At 46.7% G+C, this 26,101-nt stretch overlaps 1 long non-coding RNA gene across 1 annotated transcript in view; it reads left to right on the top strand.

The window, feature by feature from the left end:
• LOC141054066 (uncharacterized) overlaps positions 1-26,101 on the top strand; it is a 36,056-nt gene extending 9,955 nt beyond the window's left edge. Inside the window, exons 2-3 of the long non-coding RNA XR_012221338.1 lie at positions 16,494-16,886; positions 25,912-26,101. This is a non-coding gene — a long non-coding RNA (uncharacterized lncRNA). The remainder of the gene's footprint in view (positions 1-16,493; positions 16,887-25,911) is intronic.

Raw genomic sequence — 26,101 nt, 5'->3', positions numbered from 1 at the left:
AGGTATTATCGGCACTGTGCCCATTGTGGCTCACAATCTAGATTCTCGATCAGTATGTCTTTGGAGGATAATAATACAAACTCCTTGCAGATGTCATCCTCGGTGGGATTTGAACCCATGACCCCTGTGCTAATCGCTGGGTGAGCCACATTTTAAAAATTACGAAAAGGAAAATGGGCCCATGCAAAAGTTTGGGCACCACGCATGGTTAGTACCTAGTACCTCCCCCTTTTGAAGTATCACAATTTGTAAACGCTTTTGTAGCCAGCCAAAAGTCTTTCAGTTCTTGTTTGAGGGATTTTCCTCCATTCTTCCTTAGACAATTCCTCCAGTTCTGTGAGATTCCTGGCCCGTCTTCCATCCTCTGCTATTTTGAGGTTTAGCTACAGATTTTCAATCATTTTCAAATCAGGGGACTGTGAGGGCCATTGTAAGACCTTCAGCTTGCGCCTTTTGAGAGCTATAGTGGATTGTGACGTGTGTTTTGGGTCATTATTTGTAGCAGCCATCCTCTTCCTCTTCCTCTTTTCACCTTCAGCATTTTTACAGATGGTGTTATGTTTACATCAAGAATTTGTTGAAATTTAATTGAATCCATTCTCTCTACCCGTGAAATGTGCCCCGTACAGTTGACTGCAAAACAACCCAAAGCATGATTGATCCACCCCAATGCTTAGTGGTTGGTGAGATTTTCTTTTCTTGAAATTTTTCTCCACACATACCTTTGATCATTGTGGCCACAGAGTTCTATTTTAACTTCATCGATCCACAGGACTTGTTTCCAAAATGCATCAGGAGAGGTTTTCTTATGATGACTCTTCCTTGAAGGCCATATTTGTGCAGGTGTCTCTGAACATTAGAACAATCTACCACAACTCCAGAAGCTGTTAAATCTTTTTGTCTTTTCCAGTCAAACAGGGCTTCCAATTTACCTGTCTAGCAATCCTATGAGCAGCTGTCACTGAAAATTTTTCTTGGTCTTCCAGACGTTATCTTGACCTCCACTGTTCCTGGTAACTGCCATCTCTTAATTACATTTCAAACTGAGGAAAAGGCAACTTGAAAACACTTTGCTATCTTCTTATAGCTTCCTCCTGCTTTGTGGGCCTCCACCATTTTCAGAGTGCTCGGCAGCTGCTTAGGAGATCCCATGGCTGCTGTTATTTGACACAAGGTTAGAGGAGGCTGGGTCTTTCTAAAGTTGGGAAATTTGCATCACCTGGCCTTTCCTTACAATGATACTGAACAAGCCAGAACCCTAACAGGCAAATTAAGGTCCAAAACCTTGGTCAAAGTTATCTAAGCTCACAAATCTCCAAGGGTGCCCAAAATACAAAGGAAATGTGTCATCTGTAACTTTAGGCCTGTTAGAGATCATTTCATGCTCAACTTGCTTAAATGTTTATAATAGTAATGTTGACCAGGGGCGCCCAAACTTTTGTATGCCACAGTATGTTCATGGTCATGATGAATATACAGATACAGTCCTGGAAGCCAAGGACTCCTCTGTTTGTCCAGCTGGTGATACAGATACAGTCCTGGAAGCCAAGGACTCTTCTGTTTGTCCAGCTGGTTACAAGGATACAATTCTCTTTGGTTTGTTCAGCTGCTTACACAGCTGCAGTTCTGGAAGCCCAATGTTTGCTTATACCCAGATGGCTACACAAGCATAGTAGTCCTAGATGTCCCCACCTTACCCTCTTCTGATTTAGCTGCAGCCATAAACTGCGGATAACTGCCCTGCAACACATGTGTGCGCATATTATTAGTGCTCCTCATTACTTATCTGTAACAGCGTTATCTGCAGCTTACTATAATTGCCAACTCTACCAAAAATGTTTCAGATTTAGTAAGAGATCTAATTAACTGGAGAAATCTGTGGCTTTTTTTAGAATCGTACTTTCCGCTCCCTAATCCTTCACTCTTCAGTCTCTAGTGCCCCCTTTCTAACTCCCAAGTCCTGGTGTAAGTTAAGTGACTATGCTTGGGAGAGAAGAAGAGTGCAATACCGCACACAATCCGTCGACAGGGGTGGCGCTGTTATTAGGAGAAAGCAGCTATATTTTTTCCAATCCTGGATAATCCCTTTAAGCGTTGGTCTGAAGTGTGTGTAAGTAGGGGACAGGTTGAGGGTCTGTGTTAGGCTGGGATCACACTAGCATTGTGATGCGAGTAACTCACATGAGTCTCACGCATCAACACCCGGCGCTCCCGCCAGCACTCAGGACCGAAGCTGCGGCTGCATAGAAATACATGCAACCGCAGGTTCTGTCCGAGTGCCGGCGGCAGTGCCGGGTGTTGATGCGAGAGATTCGTGCGAGATTCTTGCATCACACACAGTAGTGTGATCCCGGCCTTAGGGGCATTGTCTGGGGTCTGTAGAAAAGTGGTCTATTCTGCAATCCAAACAAGATCTGGTCTAGGGTCTAATAGTCCAGGAGGTCTATCATGTGGTCTATTACTTTATTCAGTGTATTCATTTTTGGTATGATGAAGTGGTTGAATGCCCTTTAAGCATGTTCGGTATGGTAACACGGCTCTGTCGGAGGTCATTTGACAGTTCTTAAAAAGGTTTCTTATGAACAGGCTTTGCGGTAGCTGCTTTGACGATCAGGTCCCAAGAGATCTCTGGATTTACCTTTTAACAGGGATCTGGACTTAAGGGGGTTTTACACATAGCGATATCGCTATAACGTCACCGATTTTGTGACGTTATAGCGATATTGCTAGCGATATCGCTATGTGTGATACTTACCTCCGACCGGCTCCCCCGCTGTCCATCGCTGATCGCGCGAGAATGTCCGGCTCCATTTCTCGTCGTCAGTTTCCTGCTGTGACGACGAGCGACGCTGGACGCGGGCGGGAGGACGCCAGGATCGCTGTGTGTGAAAGGTGAGTATCGTGCGCTGCGTCGCTGCTGCATCGCTGTGAGGTCTGCCTGTGTGACAGCTCACTAGCGATCATTTAGCGATGCACCAGCGATCCTGACCGGCTCGGATTGCTGGTCGGATCGCTGGTGCATCGCTGAATGTAAAAGGGCCTTTACACAGGGACCCGAGGTTGAGTCTTCAGAGTAGCTGCTTGTCAGTGGGGATTGGTGGCAGGACTGGTCAGGAAGCCGGGTCAGACCTAGGAGGTACGGGGCGCGAGAAAATCATGCAGAAGGATGGTCAGTAAGGCTACTTTCACACATCAGTTTTTTGCCGTCAGGCAGGATCCGGCTATTTTTAGAAAAAACGGATCCGGCATAAATTTTGGAGAACTGTAGAAACGGATCCGTTTTTTTGCTGGATCCGTCTAGCAGGTTATATCTGTTTCCTGGGGGCTGGCCAATTGGATCTGAGCATGCGCAGACTTAAAAAAACGGATCCGGTGGCTGGATCCGTCTTTTTCTGGATCCGGCGCATTCCGGCGCCCATAGACTTTCATTGTAGCAAAAAGCTGGAAGCGCCGGATCCGGCGCTTCCGGCTTTTTCGCCGGAGACAAAAAACGTTACAGTAGCCGTTTTTTCCAGACGCCGGAATGAGACAAGTAGCCGGATCCGGCAAAAAACGGATGAAACGCAATGCCATCCGGCGCTAATGCAAGTCAATGGGGAAAAACTGGATCCGGCATTGCATTTTGCCGGATCCGGTTTTACAAAAAAAAGCCGGATCGCGCCTGACGGCAAAAAACTGATGTGTGAAAGAGGCCTAAGTGAGCCACGCTCTGAATAGGAATAGCCATTACATTCACAGGCGTTAACCAGAGCGAGTACAACCTATAACTGGCAGCCAGGGACTGACTGCTGGCGGTTACATAGTAATGAGCCCCGCCCCGCCTCCAGCAGAGAACTAAGTACAACAGACTAATGAGCTCACTGAAGAGAAACAGGAAAACTGGCTGGAGGGGCAGTAGAACTAGGGTCCCGCAGAACCATGGCTGCGCTGCCCGGGGCATCTGTGATACCAGTGCTGTGCATAATATACGAGCACGCCCGAGACTCTGATAACACCCGAGCATACGACGTTATCCGAGCACATGCGCTCATCACTGATGAAGAAATAAATAAATTCTAATATACTTTGCGTGTTTTTCACAGACCCGTAAACTTGTATTTGCTTTTGTCATCTACATATGTCCATGTGTTTTTCAGTCTGTGTAGAAACACAGACATGAGCATAACCCCATAGGTTATAATGGGTATGTGTGAGATCCGTGGAAAAAAACTCATAGCACACATACTGGAAACACAGATGTATGACCGAGGCCTAAGGTGCAAACTTCTTCAACTGCCACTGTGAAAAGTGAGTGCACCCTGCACATAATGACTATGTGCATTGTTATGATTAGGTAGCCGAGGAGGATAGCAGGGGAATAGGCGAGGCAACCAGATAGCCAGAGAGGTTGGAAACTTAGCGGATTGCAGACCCCTAAACTGACAACACAGCTAGAAATAGCCATGGGACGTACCTACGATGCCCTAGACGCCTCAGCACAGCCAAAGAATTAACTAAGCCTAAAGCCCCCGTTACACACTTCGATATCGCTAGCAATATCGCTGTAAAGTCACCGATTTTGTGACGTAGCAGCGATATTGCTAGCGATATCGCTACATGTGATACTTACCTCCGACCGGCTCCCCCGCTGGTTATCGCTGGTCGCGCGAGAAGGTCCTGGATCATTTCTCGTCGTCAGCTTCCTGCTGTGACGACGAGCGACGCGTGGACGCGGGCGGGAGGACGCAGGATCGCCGCGTCTGACAGGTTAGTAGCGACCCCCGACCCCTGCGATGTCGCTGGTAAGATCTGCCTGTGTGGCAGCTCACTAGCGACCACTTAGCGATCCATATCGTTGTCGGGATTGCTGGTGCATCGCTATGTGTAACGGTACCCTAAAGAGAGAAAGGGGAAAGCTAAACTGCCCCGGAGTAGACCCCTAAAGGAATAGATAGCCCCCGAACATATATTGCCGGTGAGACAAGATGAGGCACAAAACACAGGCAGAAAATAGAGTAAGCAAATGATGGGGCCCAAACTGTCTAGATAGTATCCTTTCCTGTCCTATTCTGTCTGCAATCACGCAAAAAACCCTAAGAAAAATTCCAACACGTCTGATATGCAAAATACTGAGGCCACACGACCTCTCCCCCCCTAAATCAGCACTCTGGTGTGACTGGACGCAAACAAAAGATACTGATATAACAAGGGATTAGAAATACTGCAAGACTGACATAAGCTGTGGCATATGGAACAGAGTCCAGCACAGGTCCCAGCAGGGAACCAGGCTGTACTCACACCAGCAAAGCAGAAATCAGAGAAAAGCAAAAAATGGAGCAAATGCAAAAAGATTCAGGCAGACAAATAGCTTATTTGAAAGGTGCAGGACGAAGCAGGAGGCAAGCAGACTTCCAAAATGCTCACGAAGAAAACCAAATCACCGGCAAGAGCTGAGGGAAGGTTGCTCACTCAAATCACTCCAATCATCCTGCTCAGGTGATTGACTTCTGTCAGCCAGACCAGCTCCATTACCAGCAGCAATCACCAGAGGGAGCCCAAACTCAGAAGCCAGGTCAAAAGTGTTCACAACAGTGCATGACCTCTAGCAGCACGAATTGCTATAAAACTTTCCTTAGGATTTATAAGTTAGTTTTACTTGTGGTTGCATTGCTGTTACTGGCACCAATTTATTAATGTTTGATAAATCTGTCAGATCGTAAGATATAACGCTTCTGTGTAGAATCAATATTTCACGTTTTACATCACCGAGCCTTTTTAACTGAGTTTGAAACGTTTTAAAAAGTTGCACTTCATAAGGCTAAGTTCACTCCAGGCATTTTTTGCTGGGTTTATTTTTGTGCAGCAAAACCTGCACTCTTGGCAGAAAAGAAGCAGCATCAAAAATGCATATTTTGGTGTGGTTTTCAGGATCCCAAAGTTCAGATTTGCTTACACCACCGAAGCATGAACATAGGTCACAATACAAGACATATGTTCATGAAAATATACTCATACAAATGTAACAGTGGGGAGGTGAATTGGTCTGGAATAATTTTCCTAAGACACTTTTGTCAGCCATTTATTTGCTCACACATTGTGCAATCTCACACCTTGGTCAGCCACATGCATTGTTCAGTCTCACATCTTGGTCAGCCACATACATTGTTCAATCTCACACCTTTGTTGGCCAATGTTTACTTTTTACGCATCACTAATTTAATGAAACTGTCCTATTCCAACTGCTATCTCAGGAGACCAAGACAAGATGTAAACCGGGAAAAATCGCAAAAATAAATGGGCTTCATATACTGCAGTACTTTCTTTTTTCATTACCCATTGCTTTTAATGGGTGAAAAATGCTGAAAGAAGTGACATGCTCTATGTAATAAAAAAAACATGCAAAGCACAAAATACTGGTGCAAAAAAAACAATGTGTGTGCAGGAGATTTCTGAATTATAGGCTTTGCTGTGTGATGCAGTGACCCCTGTGACAGCTAGGGGGCACTGTATGGCCTTCCCAGGACATGCATGCAGGCGTTTCCTTTATTGTGATGAGGAAATGATGAGCGGCAGGATTGTAAATGGCCGATATGTATCACAGGGTGGGTAGCCCTGTGATGGAAGCTGGAACATGTATTGATCAGCAGATCTACTGCTGAGGGTTTGTGTTGTGTGTTGCCGCCGGTAGTGGAGCTGGTCGTATTGACAGAAGTCTATCACCTGAAGACGATGATTGGAAATCAGGGGTTACTGACAGGGAGGATTTAAGTGAGCAAGCTTCCTTCAGTTGCTGCTGGTGATTTGGTTTCTCTTCCTGTGCACTGTGAAGTCTGCTTTTTCCCCTCCTTAGTCTTGCAACATTCAGATAAGTTATTTGTTTGCTGGAATCTTTTGCATTTGATATAGTTTTGCCTTTTTCTGCTTTTTGCCTTGCTGTGTGGGTTCAACATTATTCCCTGCTGGGATTTGTGCTGCACCCCGCTCAGATTTCTCAGCTTATGTCATTCTGTTCAGTATTGCTAATCCCCTGTTATATTAGTATCTTTTGCTTTGCTTCCAGTTCACACCAGAATGCTGATCTAGTGGGGGAGAGGTCGTGTGGCCTCAGTGTTTTTGTATATCAGACATGTTGGATTTTTTAGGGTTTTTGCATGATTGCAGACAGTGCCTTTTCTGTCCTGTCCTATCTAGACAGTTTGGGCCCCATCATTTGCGCACTGTATTTTCTGCCTGCGTTTGTGCCTCATCTTGTCTCACCGACAATATATGTTTGGGGGCTATCTATTTCTTTGGGGTTCTACTCTGGGGCAGTTTAGCTTTCCCCTTTCTCTCTTTAGGCTTAGTTAACTCTTTGACTGTGCCGAGGCATCTAGGGCATTGTAGGCGCATCCCACGGCTAATGCTAGTTGTGTTGTTAGGTTTAGGGGTCCGCAATCCACTAAGTTGCCAACCTTTCTGGCTTCCTGGTTGCTTAGCTAATTTCCCGTAATCCTCCTCGGTGACCGAATCATAACAGGTTTGTTACTGTGTATTAGGGAAGCTTCCAGGTGACTTGGTGAGATGGGTGGGACCAGTCACCTACAAACCCACCCAGGGGCGTGTGTCTGAACGCCCAATGTAAAGCCTGTGTATGTGTGGCTGGGTGTGTTGAAAGGACCTGCAATGAGGTCATGAGCCATGTGATCCATACCTCACCTGTGGGTGTGTCTACGGACCATATAACATGCCTGAGGTCTGGTCATATGGGAGAGAGTGTGTACCTGAATGGTTCAGGGTGCAAGGTTCTGGAGGGTCAGTGCTGGGAGATCCTGGGAGGAGGATCGGATCCCTGGAGCACGTGCTGCGACCTTGGACCTGGTGAGGCGTGAGTGTTGGATGGTCTCAGGAGGGGACGGACGTCCTAAATAGCACCCGCTGAGGCCCTTGACCTGGTGGCCGGTGTGTTGGGAGACCCTGGGAGGAGGGTCGGATCCCCGAATAGCACCTGGTGAGGCCTGTGTGTTGGACGGTTCCAAAGTGGTGACAGACGTCCTGAATAGCACACAGACAGGCCACGTGCGTTTGCAGAGTCAGTGACAGCACTGCATTGGGGGAGCTACTGTCTGTCTGTGGATCTGGACTGTCAGGTGGCCTGGTGAGCAAGGCGTTGTCCGAGACGGTGATCCCAGTTCGGCAGCTTCCTTGAGAGAGAGGACTACCAAAGAGTCGGCATCTGGAGCAGGAGCTCCTGCGAGGTAACCCTGGACATGGGGATATAACTGTTGGTGCCTGTGATGTTCTATGGACACTAATGAACTGTTCGGCGTGCTGCCACCCACGGTAACTGGACAACGAGGTCCAGCATGTTTAGTGACAGCATGTTAAAGCCGTGTTCAAAGGATTGTGATGGACTATGTGTAAGCATGTGACGTGTAACTTGTTCCTCAGCGGTTTATGAAGGCATAATAAACTGCACTAGACTGATAAGTGGAAAGTGTTCCTTTATGCATCAATATCACAGTCAAGTGAGTGTCCCCCAACACTAACAATAAGCGCTACCTTACAGCTGGTACTGTAAAACACAATTGAAAATTAACATAAAAAATGGATCAAAAACACCCAGTGTGAACTTAGCCTAAACGTCGTGAACATTCCATAGTGCAGGGGCTTTTACTCGTCCTATTATCAGCACTACGTGCTCTATTTCCTCTGCAGTGACGTGATGGCTCCTTTCCTGAACACTTACAGAGCTGCTTCACTAAAAGCTTTTATCACTAGCATTGTGCACCGTCACCAAGCTCACATACACAGGAGCAGCTCCGCACTGTGCAGGGGTGAGGCTCCGCACTGTGCAGGGGTGAGGCTCCGCACTGTACAGGGGTGAGGCTCCGCACTGTACAGGGGTGAGGCCCCGCACTGTACAGGGGTGAGGCCCCGCATTGTGCAGGGGTGAGGCTCCGCACTGTACAGGGGTGAGGCCCCGCACGGTACAGGGGTGAGGCCCGCACTGTACAGGGGTAAGGCTCCGCACTGTACAGGGGTGAGGCTCCGTACTGTACAGGGGTGAGGCCCAGCACTGTGCAGGGGTGAGGCTCCGCACTGTGCAGGGGTGAGGCCCCGCACTGTGCAGGGGTGACGCTCCGCACTGTACAGGGGTGAGGCCCCGCACTGTACAGGAGTGAGGCTCTGCACTGTACAGGGATGAGGCCATGCCGCACTGTGCAGGGGTGAGGCCCCTCACTGTACAGGGGTGAGGCTCCGCACTGAACAGGGTAGAGGCCCCGCACTGTACAGGGGTGAGGTTCCGCACTGTGCAGGGTTGAGGCTCCGCACTGTGCAGGGGTGAGACCCCTCACTGTACAGGGGTGAGGCTCCGCACTGTACAGGGGTGAGGCCCCGCACTGTACAGGGGTGAGGCCCCGCACTGTGCAGGGGTGACGCTCCGCACTGTGCAGGGGTGAGGCCCCGCACTGTGCAGCGGTGAGGCCCCGCACTGTGCAGGGGTGACGCTCCGCACTGTGCAGGTTTGAGGCCCCGCACTGTGCAGGGCTGAGGCCCCTCATTGTACAGGGGTGAGGCTCCGCACTGTACAGGGGTGAGGCTCCGCACTGTACAGGGGTGAGGCCCCGCACTGTACAGGGGAGAGGCCCCGCACTGTACAGGGGTGAGGCCCTGCAGTAAGGCAGCTCTGGAAAGTGTGGAACCTGGCAGCCGTCATATTGTCCAGGGATGATGGCCATTTGCTTCAAAAGACGCAACCCGAGTAAGATTTGGGACTCGGTGGGTGCAGCAAGGATCATACAGTCGTCTTCTATCACACTATGACAAAAGTGCTCATAAAGCAGCTTAACTCAATGCAATAATAAAATTCAATTAACATAGTCACACCCAAAACAATTTGTAAGAAAACGTGCACCATAGTCACATCTTGGCGCTTAATGTTGAAATATTAAAGGGAACCGGTCACCACTTTTTTGGCCTACTAGGTAAAAATATAATTTAATTGAGTGTCAGCTATGCCTTCCATACCTGGTTCTGAAACCCCCTGACTCCCCATGTATCGCCCTTAAAAACCTTTTTTATTTGTCCGGAGCTGTATGTTAATCTGTTCGGTCCGGTCCGATGGGCGTGGCCTCTGTTCCGTCACTCCACCCCTCCTCGGCTTGCTATACACATTCTTCGCTGTGAATATTGCAGATCGCGCACATATTTCGCGCATGCACATTGAAATGTGACCTCGCGTGTGCGCAGTATGCTTTGCCCAAGTGAGGGCAAAGCCGAAAATCAGTAGTGCGCATGCGCCGGCATACGCAGTTGTTTCTTATGTCCCGGAAGTATTTTGCGTCCATGCGCACTGGGTCGCCCTCCCATGGCTGTGGGGTACTCAGTACCGGGCCGGTCTCTCAGAGGGGAATGTCACAGCAGCGGTGACCCGGTCCGTGGCCCTGGGCGCCCATGTAAAAGGGTTGAAGTGATGGAATAAAGTTTATGAGTGAATGATTCGAGACGCCACCTGTGGTGTTCAGCAATGAAGGTTAAGCTGACGCTGCAGGCATATCCTCTGGGACAGATGGTGGGGTGCAGCAAAGATGGGGTGGCCCTCCACAGGCAGGGCTGTAGTCCCAGGGCAGAGTAGATGAAGAGGGTAGGTGTTGAGGAAGAGGGTGCAGTGTTTGGCACAGAGATGTAGCAGTGCTGGAGAGTTTGCAGGAAGAATGCAAGGACACAATAGGGTGCAGTTACTTTACCTTTACTTTGCTTGGCAAATGCAGTCCAGGGTCCAGATTACAGATGGCACAGGAGCTGGCTAGCCTGGAAGCAACTTAGGAATCTCTCTAGGCAGATGGGTTGTGTAGTCTCCTTCCTAGCACTTAGTTTTAGGTACTTGCAGTACTGTGTTACACTGAAGTTCCACTCATTTATTCTCTTTAGAACTCCCTCGTATGGCAGACGACTGTAGCCTTTCTCTTCTGGCTCACACGTCGCTGTTGTGCCTCCGAGTCTTATGTGGGAATAGAGCATTTACAGCTTCCTATTCCTCCGGTTTCTGTTGCAGGACCATCAGTGTCCATACAGCCTTGGTTCCCGGGCTCCAGATCATGCGCTGTAGCTGGGAGTGAGCCTGAACTCTCTGCTCAATCTCCCAGCTCTTCTCCTCACGTCCTCACACGTTGCCCTCCTCACACAAACTCCTCATTCTCCCTTCCTGGCCCCCAGAGAGTAGTTCCTCCCCAGTTTTGGTTCAGAGCTCCCTCTGCTGACCTGGAATGGAACTGTGTTGTGTGTTGTGGTTAACTGCCAGAGAGATCCTTTATTGCTTCCAAGCCTGACATCACACTCCCTAGGAGGAAGGCAATGCCACTGTGGCGACCATACTCCTCAGTTGCGCAAAGTTGTTTAACCCCTTCACCCCCAAGGGTGGTTTGCACGTTCATGACCGGGCCAATTTTTACAATTCTGACCACTGTACCTTTATGAGGTCATAACTCTGGAACGCTTCCATGGATCCCGGTGATTCTGACATTGTTTTCTCGTGACATATTGTACTTCATGTTAGTGGTAAAATTTCATTCAAATAACTTGCGTTTATTTGTGAAAAAAATGGAAATTTGGCAAAAATTTTGAAAATTTCGCAATTTTCCAAATTTGAATTTTTATGCCCTTAAATCACAGAGATACAGCACACAAAAAACTTGATAACTAACATTTCCCACATGTTTACTTTACATCAGCACAATTTTGGAACCAAAATTTTTTTTTGTTAGGAAGTTATAAGGGTTAAAAGTTGACCAGCGATTTCTCATTTTTACAGCAGCATTTTATTTTTAGGACCACATCACATTTGAAGCCACTTTGAGGGGTCTATATGATAGAAAATACCCAAAAGTGACACCATTCTAAAAACTGCACCCCTTAAGGTGCTTAAAACCACATTCAAGAAGTTTATTAACCCTTTAGGTGCGTCACAGGAATTTTTTTGAATATTTAAAAAAAAATGAACATCTAACTTTTTTTCACAAAAAAAATACTTCAGGTTCAATTTTTTTTATTTTACCAAGGGTAACAGGAGAAATTGGACTGCAAAAGTTATTGTGCAATTTGTCCTGAGTACGCTGATACCTGATTTGTGGGGGGGGGACCACTGTTTCGGCGCATGGCAGAGCTCAGAATGGAAGGAGCGCCGTTTAACTTTTTCAATGCAAAATTGGCTGTAATTCAGATCAGACGCCATGTCACGTTTGGAGAGTCCCTGATGTACCTAAACAGTGGAAACCCCCTACAAGTGACCCCATTTTGGAAACTAGACCCCCCAAGGAACTTATCTAGATATGTGGTGAGAACTTTGAACCCACAAGGGCTTTACAGAAGTTTATAATGTACAGCGGTACAATTAAAAAATCATATTTTTTCCACAAAAATGATCTTTTCACCCCAATTTTTATTTTCCCAAGGGTAACAGGACCCTGAAAGTTATTGTGTAATTTGTCCTGAGTACGCTGATACCCCACATGTGGGGGTAAACCACTATTTGGGAGCATGGCAGAGCTTGGAAGGGAAGCAGCGCCATTTGACGTTTTTGGCTGGAATTGAGATCAGACACCATGTCGCGATTGGAAAACCCCTGATGTACCAAAACAGTGGAAACCCCCCACAAATGACACCATTTTGGAAACTAGACCCCCTAAGGAACTTATCTAGATGTGTGGTGAGAACTTTGAACCCCCAAGGGCTTCACAGAAGTTTATAACATAAAGCCGTACAATTAAAAAATCATATTTTTTCCACAAAAATGATCTTTTCACCCTCAATTCTTATATTTCCAAGGGTAACAGCACCCTAAAAGTTATTGTGCAATTTGTCCTGAGTACGCTGATGCCCCACATGTGGGGGTAAACCACTATTTGGGCGCATGGCAGAGCTCGGAAGGGAAGCAGCGCCATTTGACGTTTTTGGCTGGAATTGAGATCGGACACCATGTCGTGATTGGAAAACCCCTGATGTACCTAAACAGTGGAAACCACCCACAAATGACCCCATTTTGGAAACGAGACCCCCTAAGGAACTTATCTAGATGTGTGGTGAGCACTTTGAACCCCCAAGGGCTTCACAGAAGTTTATAATGCCCGGGCATGAAAATAAAAAAATCGTATTTTTTCCACAAACATGATCAATTAGTCCCCAATTTTTTCATTTTCCCAAGGGTAACAGGAGAAATTGGACCGCAAAAGTTGTTGTCCAATTTGTCCTGAGTACGCTGACACCCCATATGTGGGATAAAACTACTGTATGGACACACGTCGGGGCTCGGAAGGGAAGCAGTGACGTTTTGGAATGCAGACTCTGATGGATTGGTCTGCGGGTGTCATGTGCGTTTGGAGAGCCCCTGATGTACCTAAACTATTGAAACTCCCCACAAGTGTCCCCATTTTGGACACTAGACCCCCCACGGAACTTATCTAGATGTGTGGTGAGCACTTTGAACCCCCAAGTGCTTCACAGAAGTTTATAACGCTCGGACGTGAAAATAAAAAAATCATTTTTTTCCACAAAAATGATATTTTTGCCCCCAATTTTTTATTTCCTAAGGGTAACAGGAGAAATTGGACCCCAAAAATTGTTTTGCAATTTGTCCTGAGTAGGCTGATACCCTACATGTGGGGGTAAAACACTGTTTGGGTGCATGGCAGAGCTTGGAAGGGAAGGAGCACCATTTGACTTTTTCAACTCAGAATTGGCTGGAATTGAGATCAGACGCAATGTTGCATTTGGAGAGCCCCTGATGTGCCCAAACAGTGGAAACCCCCAATTCTAACTCCAACCCGCACCCCAACACACCCCTAACCCTAATCTCAGCCCTAACCCTAACCCTAACCCTAGCCCTAACCCTAGCCCTAACCCTAGCCCTAATGGAAAAATGGAAATAAATACATTTTTTATTTTATTATTTTTCCCTAACTAAGGGGGTGATATCGGGGGGTTTGATTTACTATTTATGGCGGTTTTTATGTTTGGCAGCTGTCGCACGCTAAAAGGCGCTTTTTATTGTAAAAGTAGTTTTTGCATCACCACATATTGAGAGCTATAATTTTTCCGTATTTTGACCCACTGAGTTATGTGAGGTCTTGTTTTTTGCGGGACGAGTTGACGTTTTTATTGGTACCATTTTCGGGCACGTGACATTTTTTTATCGCTTTTTATTCCGATTTTTGGGACGCAGAATGAACAAAAACCAGCGTTTCATGAATTTCTTTTGGGTGGTGCGTTTACGCCGTTCCGCGTGCGGTAAAATTGATAAAGCGGTTTTATTCTTCGGGTCAGTACGGTTACAGCGATACCTCGTTTAGGTAGTTTTTTTATGTTTTGACGGTTTTATGCAATGAAAACTATTTTATATAAAAAATAATTATTTTTGCATCGCTTTATTCTGCGAGCTATAACTTTTTTATTTTTTTGCTGATGATGCTGTGTGTGGCTCGTTTTTTGCGGAACAAGATGACGTTTTCAGCGGTACCATGGATATTTATATGCGTCTTTTTGATCGCGCGTTATTACACTTTTTGTTTGGCGGTATGATAATAAATCATTATTTTTTGCTTCGTTTTTTATTTTTATTTTTTAAGGGGTTCGCTAAAGGGGTTAACTAATGAGACAGTTTTATAGGGCGGGTCGTTACGGACACGGCGATACCTAATATGTGTACTTTTATTGTTTTGTTTTGTTTTTTATTTCCAAAAAATGGATTTATTTGGGGGAATATTTTTTTTTATTTCTAATTTATTTGGCGATTTTTTTAAAATTATTTTAACACTTTTTTTTTTATTTTTTTTAACTTTATTAAATAGTCCCAGGTGGGACATCACTGTCCTGTGACAGATCGCTGATCTGTCACATCACAGATCACTGTGACAGATCAGCAATCTGTCACAGGCATTGAAGAAGACTTCCTCTTGCCTGCGCTTTGCAGGCACTGAGGAAGCCAGCTTCCTGCAGGCCCCCGAAGGCCCCCGTCGCCATCTTGGATTCGGGGGCCTGCAGGAAAGGAGCCCCCTGCAGCAGCGCTGCACATTGCGCTGCCATGGGGGGCTCAGGGAAGCACGGAGGGAGCCCCCTCCCTGCCGATGCTTCCCTTTAACCCCCGGTACACCGCGATCGTGTTTGATCGCGGTGTGCAAGGGGTTAACGTGTCGGGGGCGGTCCGTGACCGCCCCTGACACATTGTGCCGGGTGTCAGCTGTGATAATCAGCTGACACCCGGCCGCGATCAGCGGCGCTCACCACGTAGACGTACTATCCCGTCCATGGGCATAGGGGCCCGGGTCCCATGGACGGGATAGTACGTCTCATGTCAGGAAGGGGTTAATTTTTATTTTTTTGGCACCTTCCCTTTTAAGTGTTTTTTTTCCTCCTCCGCAACAACTTTGCTTATCCAGATGTTTTAGACAGATGCACGAAATGCGGCTTTTACCAAATATCACATTTTTGGGGGCATCTCACTCCAGACCCCCTTTAGAACAATTGTCACTGGAGGAGTTTTCAATTTGGTGCATTTTATTTTAGACAAACATGCGATTTTTAAGGAATTGGTTACAGACAAAAACAAAAAACTTTTAGTATTTTGCTCCAAATTCATGAACAATGTGCGTTATTTGGATGAATTTGGCTCAAGTAACACAAAACCCCAAAAAAGAAAAGTGACTTCAATAAATCACAAATGATATAAGGGGTGATTATGATATGAATGTATGAATAAAGTTCTTTACAGTATTTATGCACAGGTTTGAAACAAACATGAATATTTCCCCCTTATTTGCTTTGCTCTAAAGAAAGGAGGTGTAAAATAACAAAAAGTAAAAATTTTTTGCTTAAAAAAAGCATGCAACAAAATTTGCAACTTTTTCATGCCAAAAACCTTTGTATCTTTGTTCTATAAATACTTATTACAATTTAAATTGCACTCACTGTATTATAGGAAGCAAAGTCCTGCAACCTTAATATCACCAGTGTGAAAACGTTTCCTTCCTCCGGACGAAACTGACATCCAGAAGAGGTCAGAAGTGCTGCTGCGCTCTCAGTTCTTCCGGATGTCACTTTCCTTGGAAGGAAGTGAGTGAAGCGATCCATTAGTAGCTGTTGATTGTCTGCAGGGCTTACATGACATAATGTCACGCAAGCAGCGGGATACCTGATGCGAGTACAGGTTGCTATTATTTTAACATGGGGGAATATATTAATTGACAATGGGTTGTCCGAGTAGTGAAGAACCCCTTTTAAAGTGTTTGGGAATCTGTCGGCAAGTCTTCAGTTTCCTTGTAGCACTCCTACAGGTGAAGTGAAGTATTACGCTGGGCACACTGACAATAATGTGAATGTTCTGGTAGGGACGTCCAAACACTCCAGATGAGAGCCCTTAATGGAGTACTCTCTTAGGATACCCTTAGGATTTCTGACTTAAGCATCTGAAAATGGGTTTTTCTAAACCAGGTACTCCTTAAAGGATTTTTTCTAATGATTATTAATGGTTTATTTTCTTACAGTTCTCTCCACAGCCCTAAATATCATGGTCCCTACGGAGCCTGTCCAGGGGGTAGTCGGTGACTCTGTTCTTCTGCCGGTCACCTACAGCGTCGCTCAGCCTCCGGCCATGCTGCAGATCATTTGGAACCACGAAAATTCTATTGTTCTGTTTTCGGAGATGACCTTGTCTGGCTCTGGGGAGCCTCCATACCTCGCGATTAGGAATGAGTATCATATTGTGGTGGGAAGGTTTCAGCATAGGGTGGTGTTCTACCCAGAAAATGCCTCCCTCCTGCTCAGGAACATCCATCTGAATGACTCCGGACGCTATACTGTGACCTTTCAGGAGCTGAACCAAAGCAGATCTATGGTGCTCATCATTCGCGGCCTTCAATCGGCGTGCAGTAACCCAGGTAGGAAGCCGGGGCTGATGTCATGGGGTCACATCCTGACAAAGACCAATGATATTGGGGTTGCTTCCATGCTTGATTAGGAAAATTACCTTTCATCCTTCTATTAAGCTCAGAAGATTCGTATGTACTGAATGCGGGGCCCCCATATACAGTATAGAACTTAACATACAAAGATGACGTGAACCGAACCCGTATTACATGCATGGCTTCTATAGTGCTTCAGTTCCTCACTTTTTTATTTTCCTAGTTCTCCTCACGCAGTGTTTTTGTGTTTTTATGCTGCAATTTTCTCGTAGACTATTGTGCACTGACAAATAGACTTAGACTTATACAGCGGCGCAGGCTGTGTTATGCAGCCTGCACCTGCCTCTTATCAGCTACTTGATTAATCTCCGTTCTACACGGTATATCCCTTTAGATGCTGTTGTCAATCTCTGCCAGAGGGATTTATAGAAGATCTGTCACAAGGTCAACATTGACCAGTTTTTTCCCTTAATTTATTCTTGCTGCCCCCTGACTATGCATTTTTTTTTTAGTTTTCTTAAAATCCACCAAGCGGTTCCAGCGATATGGGCTTTTTTATTTAGCTCTAATTCTTATGTTCTTTTTAAGGGGGCGTGGCTCTCATGATCCTCTGGGGCGTGGCTCTCATGATCCTCTGGGGCGTGTCTGTAGGCAGCTCTGCCTAATTACCTTTTGAGCCACAACTCCTTAGTAAAAACCGTAAAAAAACTACTAAATAAAAGGGCCCATATCTCTGAGACCATATGATGGATTTTGAACAAAAACCCACAAGATCCATAATATTCAGAGGAACAAGATAGAGGCAAAAACTGGCCACTTTTGACCTGCTAACAGGTCCTTTTTAAAAGGTTCCTAAGTGTTGGCGGCACACATCGCAAGTGATCAAAATATTGCAGGCTCAAGTTCCCTAACAGGACTAAAAAATGAAGTCAGAAAAGTAGTAATAATAAGACTTAAAAATAGAAGAAAAGTAAAAAACTAAAAAATGTACATGAAAATTTAAATTCCCTCCATCACCTTTCCCTGCCCCGAAAAATAAAGAAATAAAAAAACATATTTGGTATTACCTCATACGCAAAAGTTTGGTCTATGAAAATATACATTTATTTAACCCATAAGGTAAATGACAAAGAAAAAAGATGTCGAAATGGAAGAATTGTTGTTATTTGGTTGATGCATTTCCCCAAAAAGCAGTAAAATTTTTTAAAAACATTGTATATACACCAAAAATATTTTCAATATGACAACTTGCCACCAAAAAACAAACCGTCACACAGTTACATTGATGGCAAAATAAAAAAGTTATGGGTGTTCCTAAAGGGCAACACAAATACATTTTTTTCTTACCAAGTTCTGAATTTTTTTTTAAAGTGAAAATGATAAATCACTATTCTTATTCGCGGAATTGTACTGCCCGGCGCAGTTATCGCACAGGTAATGCTGCAAAAGTGAATGAAAAAAACCAATGCCAGATTATTTGTTTTCTTTACCATATCACCTTTCTTGGATAGTTTTTTTGTGTGTTTTTTTAGCCCTAATTTTTTAGATCATTTTATAATTAAGTGAATGGTGACCTTCAAAACTGCAATTCTTCCAACAAAGGACAACAGCGAAGTGATGGAAAAATATCAAAGTTGTGGAAGAGAGAGAGGAAAAATGACAATAAAAACCTGAGAAATCTACAAAAATGCTCCCATTCCTTGACAGCAGAGATTTTTAAAAGAGAAAGTGTTCTTCCATTGTGTGCATGTATGTATGCATGTGAGAGTGCATGTGTGTATGCATGTGAGAGTGCATGTGTGCATGTGTGTATGCGTGTGAGAGTGCATGTGTGTATGCGTGTGAGAGTGCATGTGTGCATGTGTGTATGCGTGTGAGAGTGCATGTGTGTATGCGTGTGAGAGTGCATGTGTGCATGTGTGTATGCGTGTGAGAGTGCATGTGTGTATGCGTGTGTGAGTGTGTGATGTAAATATATATATCATATAGATCTCACTTGCATATATACTGTACAGATCGGGCCATTTATATGGATAAACCTAAATTAAATGGGAATGGTTGGTGATATGAACTTCCTGTTTGAGGCACATTAGTATATGGGAGGGGGAAAGCTTTTAAAGATGGGTGGTGACCATGGCGGCCATTTTGAAGTCGGCCATTTTGAATTCCAGCTTTATAAATGGCCTACCCAGGTGTATCCATATTAATGGTCCACCCTGTATATATTAACAGCCAATATATACTCTATAATCAATTGCTTAAAATGACCGCCACAAACCAGACCAGTATTGGGACTTTCCAGATACAAAGAGGAACTGAACACCAGATGTCCTGAGCTGATGTCTCGATTTTTAGCTTAATTGGAGGAAAAGCGACAGTTACACATAGTTGCTTAATCCTAAGCCTTAACAACAAACTTCCAAGTATTCAGATAACCAATAACATAGAAGCTTGGACATATACTCAGCATAATTGGGAACGGCCGCAGCGCACACAGGGATAGATTTATCCTAACCAAATTTCCTTTACAAGTGCATGTATATATGCGTGTGTGAGTGCATGTGTGTACGCGTGTCTGAGTGCATGTAGGTATGTGTGAGTGCATGTGTGTATGCGTGTGTGAGTGCATGTAGGTATGTGTGAGTGCATGTGTGTATGCGTGTGTGAGTGCATGTGTGTACGCGTGTCTGAGTGCATGTAGGTATGTGTGAGTGCATGTGTGTATGCGTGTGTGAGTGCATGTGTGTATGCGTGTGTGAGTGCATGTGTGTATGCGTGTCTGAGTGCATGTAGGTATGTGTGAGTGCATGTGTGTATGCGTGTGTGAGTGCATGTGTGTACGCGTGTCTGAGTGCATGTAGGTATGTGTGAGTGCATGTGTGTATGCGTGTGTGAGTGCATGTGTGTACGCGTGTCTGAGTGCATGTAGGTATGTGTGAGTGCATGTGTGTATGCGTGTCTGAGTGTGTGTATGTGTGTGTGTAAGGAGGAATTCCGGGCTGCTGGTACCTGCGTCCTGCCGGGTCCGGAACTGTCGAGGCTGCGTCCAGTATTGCAGGGGGAAAGAATAGGGGACCGGACAGGCCCCATGACCCGGAGAGAGGGGGTGTGGCTAAGCCAGGCAGAGAAAAAACAGTGAGTTTCCCACCGGCAGTGAAAGCGGAGGCAGGCGTGCGGCGCACTCCGCAGCGTGAGTCATGCCCCGGCAGAGTTCACGCGGACGCTCTAATAAGACAGTGTGCAGAGCATCGCGTGTCTGGGTGAGGAGCGTATTGTGTCCGCCCGGAGGAGAGGGTATCGAGTGCCGGACCCTGAGGTGTGTCCCCCATTACTGATAGACACGCAGCAGCACATGTGTTGGACAGAGACTCTTGCAACACTCCCCACTTTGGCTGCACAGATTTATGGACTAGGGGTTCAGCGTGCAAAACCGGTGACCGCCCGTTGCCACCAGAAGCTGGACCGTGATTTGTGGATTTCACCTGAGGACACCTCGCCGACCGCTGTCGGTACTTCAACTCCCATCGGACTATATGTGGATGAGGACCAGAGAAGACCATAGTAAGTGCCATTTACATGTCACACTGTCGCGTTAACCCTTTGTTTACTCCCCTTGTTACTATTCATTGTTTAATGTTACGAGGAGACCATTGCTTTCCTTTTTCTTGTTTTGCATTCCCTGCGTTATTGCATTCCCGCAACTGCTTACATTTGGCGTAGTCGGCAGGATGCAGTCTACAAACGCAGAGGCAGCAGACCAATCTGTCCTGGGTGCCCCGCAGTCCAGATTGTCACTGAGGGCCATGCTCAGCAATCTCCCTAAATTCACGGAGGATACTCTATTGTTGTGGGACTGGACCGAGCGGGTTAAAAGCATGTTGAGGATGTATCCTATGACTCCTGCTATGCAAGCGGAGATTTCTCTAATGGCCCTGGAAAGTGAGGCTAGATGTTCTGTAAAGTTTCGCCTCTCTCATGAATGGGGCATGTTGACCAAGGTGTTACAGATTCTGGAAGAGATGCATGGAGACCCCACCAATGTTGGGGAATTACGGATGCGCTTGTTCAGCCGTGTACAAAGAGAGGGGGAGTCAGTGAGTGACACAATATGTTAATGCGCTACAAGAGATGCACGCGCATATTGCCCGATGGGATGATGTGGGGGTAATAGGAGTGGGTCCCCCTGAGGTGATATTGAGGGACCAATTTGTGGCGGGTCCAGGAGACACATCGCTTAAGCAAGCTTTGCGGGAGTGCTTGCGTGCTAGGCCATGTATGACCTTCTTAGAAGTTGGGGCAGAAGCGCGTGTAAGAGAGCAGGAGTATTGGACAGCAGCCTTGGCAGGGATGGTCTGGCGCAATGAGGTACCCACCTCGCCCGCGGCAGAACCAGAGTGGGCCCGAGAGATTCAGAAGGAAATCCGGGAAATTCGGGAAGAGAGGTCCAGCCTTAGAAGAGTGCCCGCTTCAGCCCAACATATATTAAGAGAAAGGAGTGAGTCGGAGTCCCACTTATTTGTTGTGCACCGTGCTGAGTGGAATGCGACTTGTTTCAAGTGTAGGCACACCGGACGCTACGCCCAAGGGTGTGCGAGACGGGGATGGTCCCTACCTCACCAGCCAATTAAACTAGTGGGCTCCGTGGCTGGGGTACGCCGCCCGGAGCCTGAGAGGCCAAGGAGGAGAGATGGTAGTCCTGAAAGTTTAATTTCAATGAGTCCCCTCGTATGGGCTGAGATGAATTGGCGAGCCGTTCGCTGCCTAGTCGATACCGGATCACAGGTAACCACCATGCCGGAAACGTATTTTAGGCGCTATTTTCCTGAGGTGACGCGGCCAGAATGGGGACCAGTAATCAAGCTGACAGCAGCCAATCAGTTGCCCATCCTGGTCGCAGGGATGGTCTAGATGCAGATTACAGTGTGCGGCAAAGATGTGGGCCGGAAAGGAGTCGTATTGGTCGCCGGAGACACTGGCACTGGATGAATGTGCTGAAGGAACTCAGAACCCTCTTGATCAGCGAGCCACAAGATACTTTTCTGGACCAATGGAGCCCATGAGCCCCCCCAGAGGAAGGTGTTTCAACAATTGATATGTGTTATGAGTTCATTTTCCCCTTCACCATTGAGGTCTGATGAACTCCCTCTTCTGGTGAAGGAAGGTAGTGAGGCTGATTACCAAGCACCTGAGCTGGGAGAGGATGACTGGGCGACGGGGATCTCTGACTGGATATAAGGCAGCCGACGCCCTTCTGCCTCGCTGGTGATTTCTCTGTGGAATTCTAGGAGACCAGTCTGATTCCTGCTCCTCAAAAGCTAAGTTTTCTGCTTTGCCTTTTTGCATTTGTGTTTTGGTTTTAGTTTGCCTTGCTTTTCTGGATTCTGCCATTCCCTGCTGGGGTGAGCTGAATTCCTTTTTGTCGGTTTACTCTGTCTTCAGAAAATACCTGAGTACTGACATAGTCTTTTTGAAGCCTAGCGTCTTCAGGGCCTTTTTCCCTGTCAGTCTGTTGGCTCTTATTTTGATAGGGTTTTTCGCGGATTGCAGACAGCAGCCTTCCTATCCTGTCCTATCTAGTTAGCTTGGGCCCCATCATTTGCTCAGTCTATCTTTCTATCTGTGTTAGTGTTTTTTCTTCTTGCTTCACCGTCATTATATGTTGGGGGCTGCCTATTGCTTTGGGGTCTGCTCTGGGGCAGTTTAGATTTCCCTTTCTGTCTTTAGGCTAGGCAGTTCTCCGGCTGTGATCGAGGGGTCTAGGGCATCGTAGGAACCCCCCACGGCTACTGCTAGTTGTTGTTGATAGGTTCAGGGGTCTGCAATCCGATAGCTGCCAACTTCTCTGGTTTTCTGGACTTAGCTAGCATTTCTGTTTTTGCCTCCTACGGTGACTCATTCATAACAGATATGGGTTGCTCAGGCCCAGGAAATGTCAAGTGAAGGGAAGGTTCTAGGAAAGGTGATAGTCCGTGCAGCTGCTGAACTCATTCTACCGCCTGGTCATACGGTGCTCACATTGCCAGTACGAGTTTGTACGCCTCTCAAAGGGGTGGAAGTGCAGATAGAGCCAACCGTAATGGATCAGATATCCTTGTGGCACCTCGTCGCTTGGACATTAGCCACAGTCCATGATGGTAACGTGGTAGTGCGGTGCGTCAACCTGGGAGAAGACCTCACCCTCTCTCCTAAGAGTGAAGTGGCTGAGGTACTGGGAATGCTGGAAGACTGGTACAACCGGAGGCCATACAGTTGCCAGTCATGCAAGGGGACCCCTGGACCCTAGCCATCACAATGACACAGGAACATCCACCTGGAGGTCTGAGGGTCGTCGAATTCTGGAACAGATGCCGGCCGAACTGACGTGATTCCCCCTGCAACAGGTGGAAGCTGTGCTGGAGCACTACCAGTAGGTCTTTGCTCTCCATGAAGATAACTTTGGGTGCACCACAGCTATAACCCACGAAATTCCTACAGGAAATGCTGCCCCAGTCCGGGAGAGATATCGGCAGATACCTCCTCAGATATATAAGGAAGTAAAGGAGATGCTGGCACACATGCTGCAGAGTGGAGTCAAACGGGAGAGTCAGAGCCCGTGGGCGGCTCCCATTGTTTTAGTTCGGAAAAAAGACGAAACCCTGCGCTTTTGTGTCGATTACAGACGGCTGAATGCTTGTTTGGTGCGGGACTCCTATCTAATTCCCAGAATCGAGGAGTTGTTATCTGCCTTAAGAAAGGCAAAGCATTTTACGTCCCTGGATCTGGCCAGCGGGTACTGGAAGGTGCCCATGGCTGAACACGATCAGCCAAAGACCGCGTTCATACTGCCCATGGGATTGTTTGAAATTAATCGGATGCTCTTCGGCCTAACGCTCCGGGACGTTCCAGCGATTGATGGAAAGATGCCTGGGAGACCTGAACTTCGAAACAACACTCATCTCTCTGTCTATGCAGCCACCTTTGAAGAACATCTCCGATGGCTGGAGCAAGTATTGAGTCGACTGCAGAAACACAACCTGAAAGTGAAGCCCCTAAAATGTCACCTTTTCTGCAAATAAATCAAGTACCTGGGACACATTGTACCTGCTGAGAGAGTAAGACCTGCCCGCGAAAAGATAGCAGCAGTACAGGACAGGCCCACCCCGAAGATAGTGAAAGACGTTCGGGCCTTTCTAGGGCTTACCGGTTACTACCGAAGGTTTGTGAAGAATTTCACCCATATTGTTAATCCGCTGCTGGAACTACTAAAGGGAGTGCCGTCTGGCTCAAAGAATCAGACTATCCAATGGGGAAGTAGCCAGGAAGAAGCCATCAGAGCCTTGAAGATGGCCTTGACTGAGGCCCCAATACTCGCCTATGAGGATTTCTCACAGCCCTTCATCCTTCACATCGGTGGAAGCTTACATGGCCTGGGGGTCGTTCTTTCACAAATGCAAGAAGGGAAGGAACGAGTGATTGCCTATGAGAGCTTCCAAGTTTCCGGGACCTTGCTAGGTTATTGGTGGTGACGCAGAGACAGATCGGAGATGCGACTGGGGAACAGGTGCTGGGACGAATGCGTGTGTGAGTGCATGTGTGTATACGTGTATGAGTGCATGTATGTATGCGTGTGAGTGCATGTATGTATGAGTGCATGTATTTATGCGTGTGTGAGTGCATGTGTGTCTGCGTGTGTGAGTGCATGTATGTATGAGTGCATGTATTTATGCGTGTGAGTGCATGTATGTATGCGTGTGTGAGTGCATGTATGTATGTATGCGTGTGAGTGCATGTATGTATGTATGCGTGTGAGTGCATGTGTGTATGTGTGTGAGTGCATGTATGTATGCGTGTGAGTGCATGCATGTATGAGTGCATGTATTTATGCGTGTGTGAGTGCATGTGTGTCTGCGTGTGTGAGTGCATGTGTGTCTGCGTGTGTGAGTGCATGTATGTATGCGTGTGAGTGCATGTGTATATGTGTGAGTGCATGTATGAGTGCATGTCTATGCGTGTATGAGTGCATGTGTATGCGTGTGTGAGTGCACGTGTGTATGCGTGTGCGCAGCACTGTATATGAGAGTGTTGAGGACAGTTACAGGGAAGGTGCGTTGTTCTAGCTATGCCTAGGAGAAGCCTTGAGCTGGTGCGGAGCGTGATGTTGTTAACTCACTTTCTAGTCAGAATGGGTCAGTGACTGGTATGAGCCTCTTCTGGTGAGATTGCACAAGAGGACTGGAGTAGCCCTTTAATTTTCTTATTCTGTATAATCTTATATCAAAAGCGCTTAAAGGTGTTGTCCGGCCTTCTGCAACAAGTCTGTAGTCACTCTGTGTAATTGCAGACATGTGAATCTCTGGGAGCGGCTTGCATAATCACAGCCACATTCCGACTAGACTTAAGGCCCTTTTACATTTAGCGATGCACCAGCGACCCCGACCACGATACGACCCGGTCAGGATCGCTGGTGCATCGCTAAATGGTCGCTAGTGAGCTGCCACACAGGCAGATCTCACAGCGATGCAGCAGCGATACAGCGGACCATACTCACCTTTCAGACGCGGCGATCCTGACGTCCTCCGTCCGCGCGTCGCTCGTCGGCGCCAGCAGGAAGCCCCCGACGAGAAATGGAGCTGCGCGATCAGCGATGGACAGCGGGGGAGCCGGTCGGAGGTATCACACATAGCGATTTCGCTGCTACGTCACCAAATCGGTAATGCTTTAGCGATATTGTTAGCGATATCGCTATGTGGAAAACCCCCTAAATTCAGCCTCACTCAATATACACTTTTATTGAGCAAGGCTGCACGTCTAGTCGACATGTATGCAAATCACAAGCTTGTGGTTCTGACAGCGTGCAGTGTGAGCGATGTGAGGATTCACAAGTCTGCAGTCACGTACAATAACTGCAGACTTGTAGCTGAATACTTGACAACCCCTTTAATTGTTCCTCTCCTCAAGATTGGATAGATATGACATCTCGTGTGTGCTACAGTATTGAGTTTACCTTATGGTGTTTCTTTAGACTCCACACAACATTCCCATGATGAGGAAGAAAAGGAAAAAGGACCACATTTCGATCACCCCCTGGCTGTAAGAGGAATCTGCGCTGCCATGTTCATTTTGGTTATAATAGTTCTGCATTGTGCAGGGCGGAGACAGGTCTGTATTCTGCAATGTTCTGTCTCTACGGTAAGGGGTGGGACATGGTAAAC

The sequence above is a fragment of the Dendrobates tinctorius genome, unplaced genomic scaffold (genome assembly GCF_039654945.1).
Source record: "Dendrobates tinctorius isolate UK_male_01 unplaced genomic scaffold, ASM3965494v1 ptg000173l, whole genome shotgun sequence".
Classification (NCBI taxonomy): domain Eukaryota; kingdom Metazoa; phylum Chordata; class Amphibia; order Anura; family Dendrobatidae; genus Dendrobates; species Dendrobates tinctorius.
Note: the sequence above shows the minus strand (reverse complement) of the source record. Positions and strands in the feature narration are given on the sequence as shown.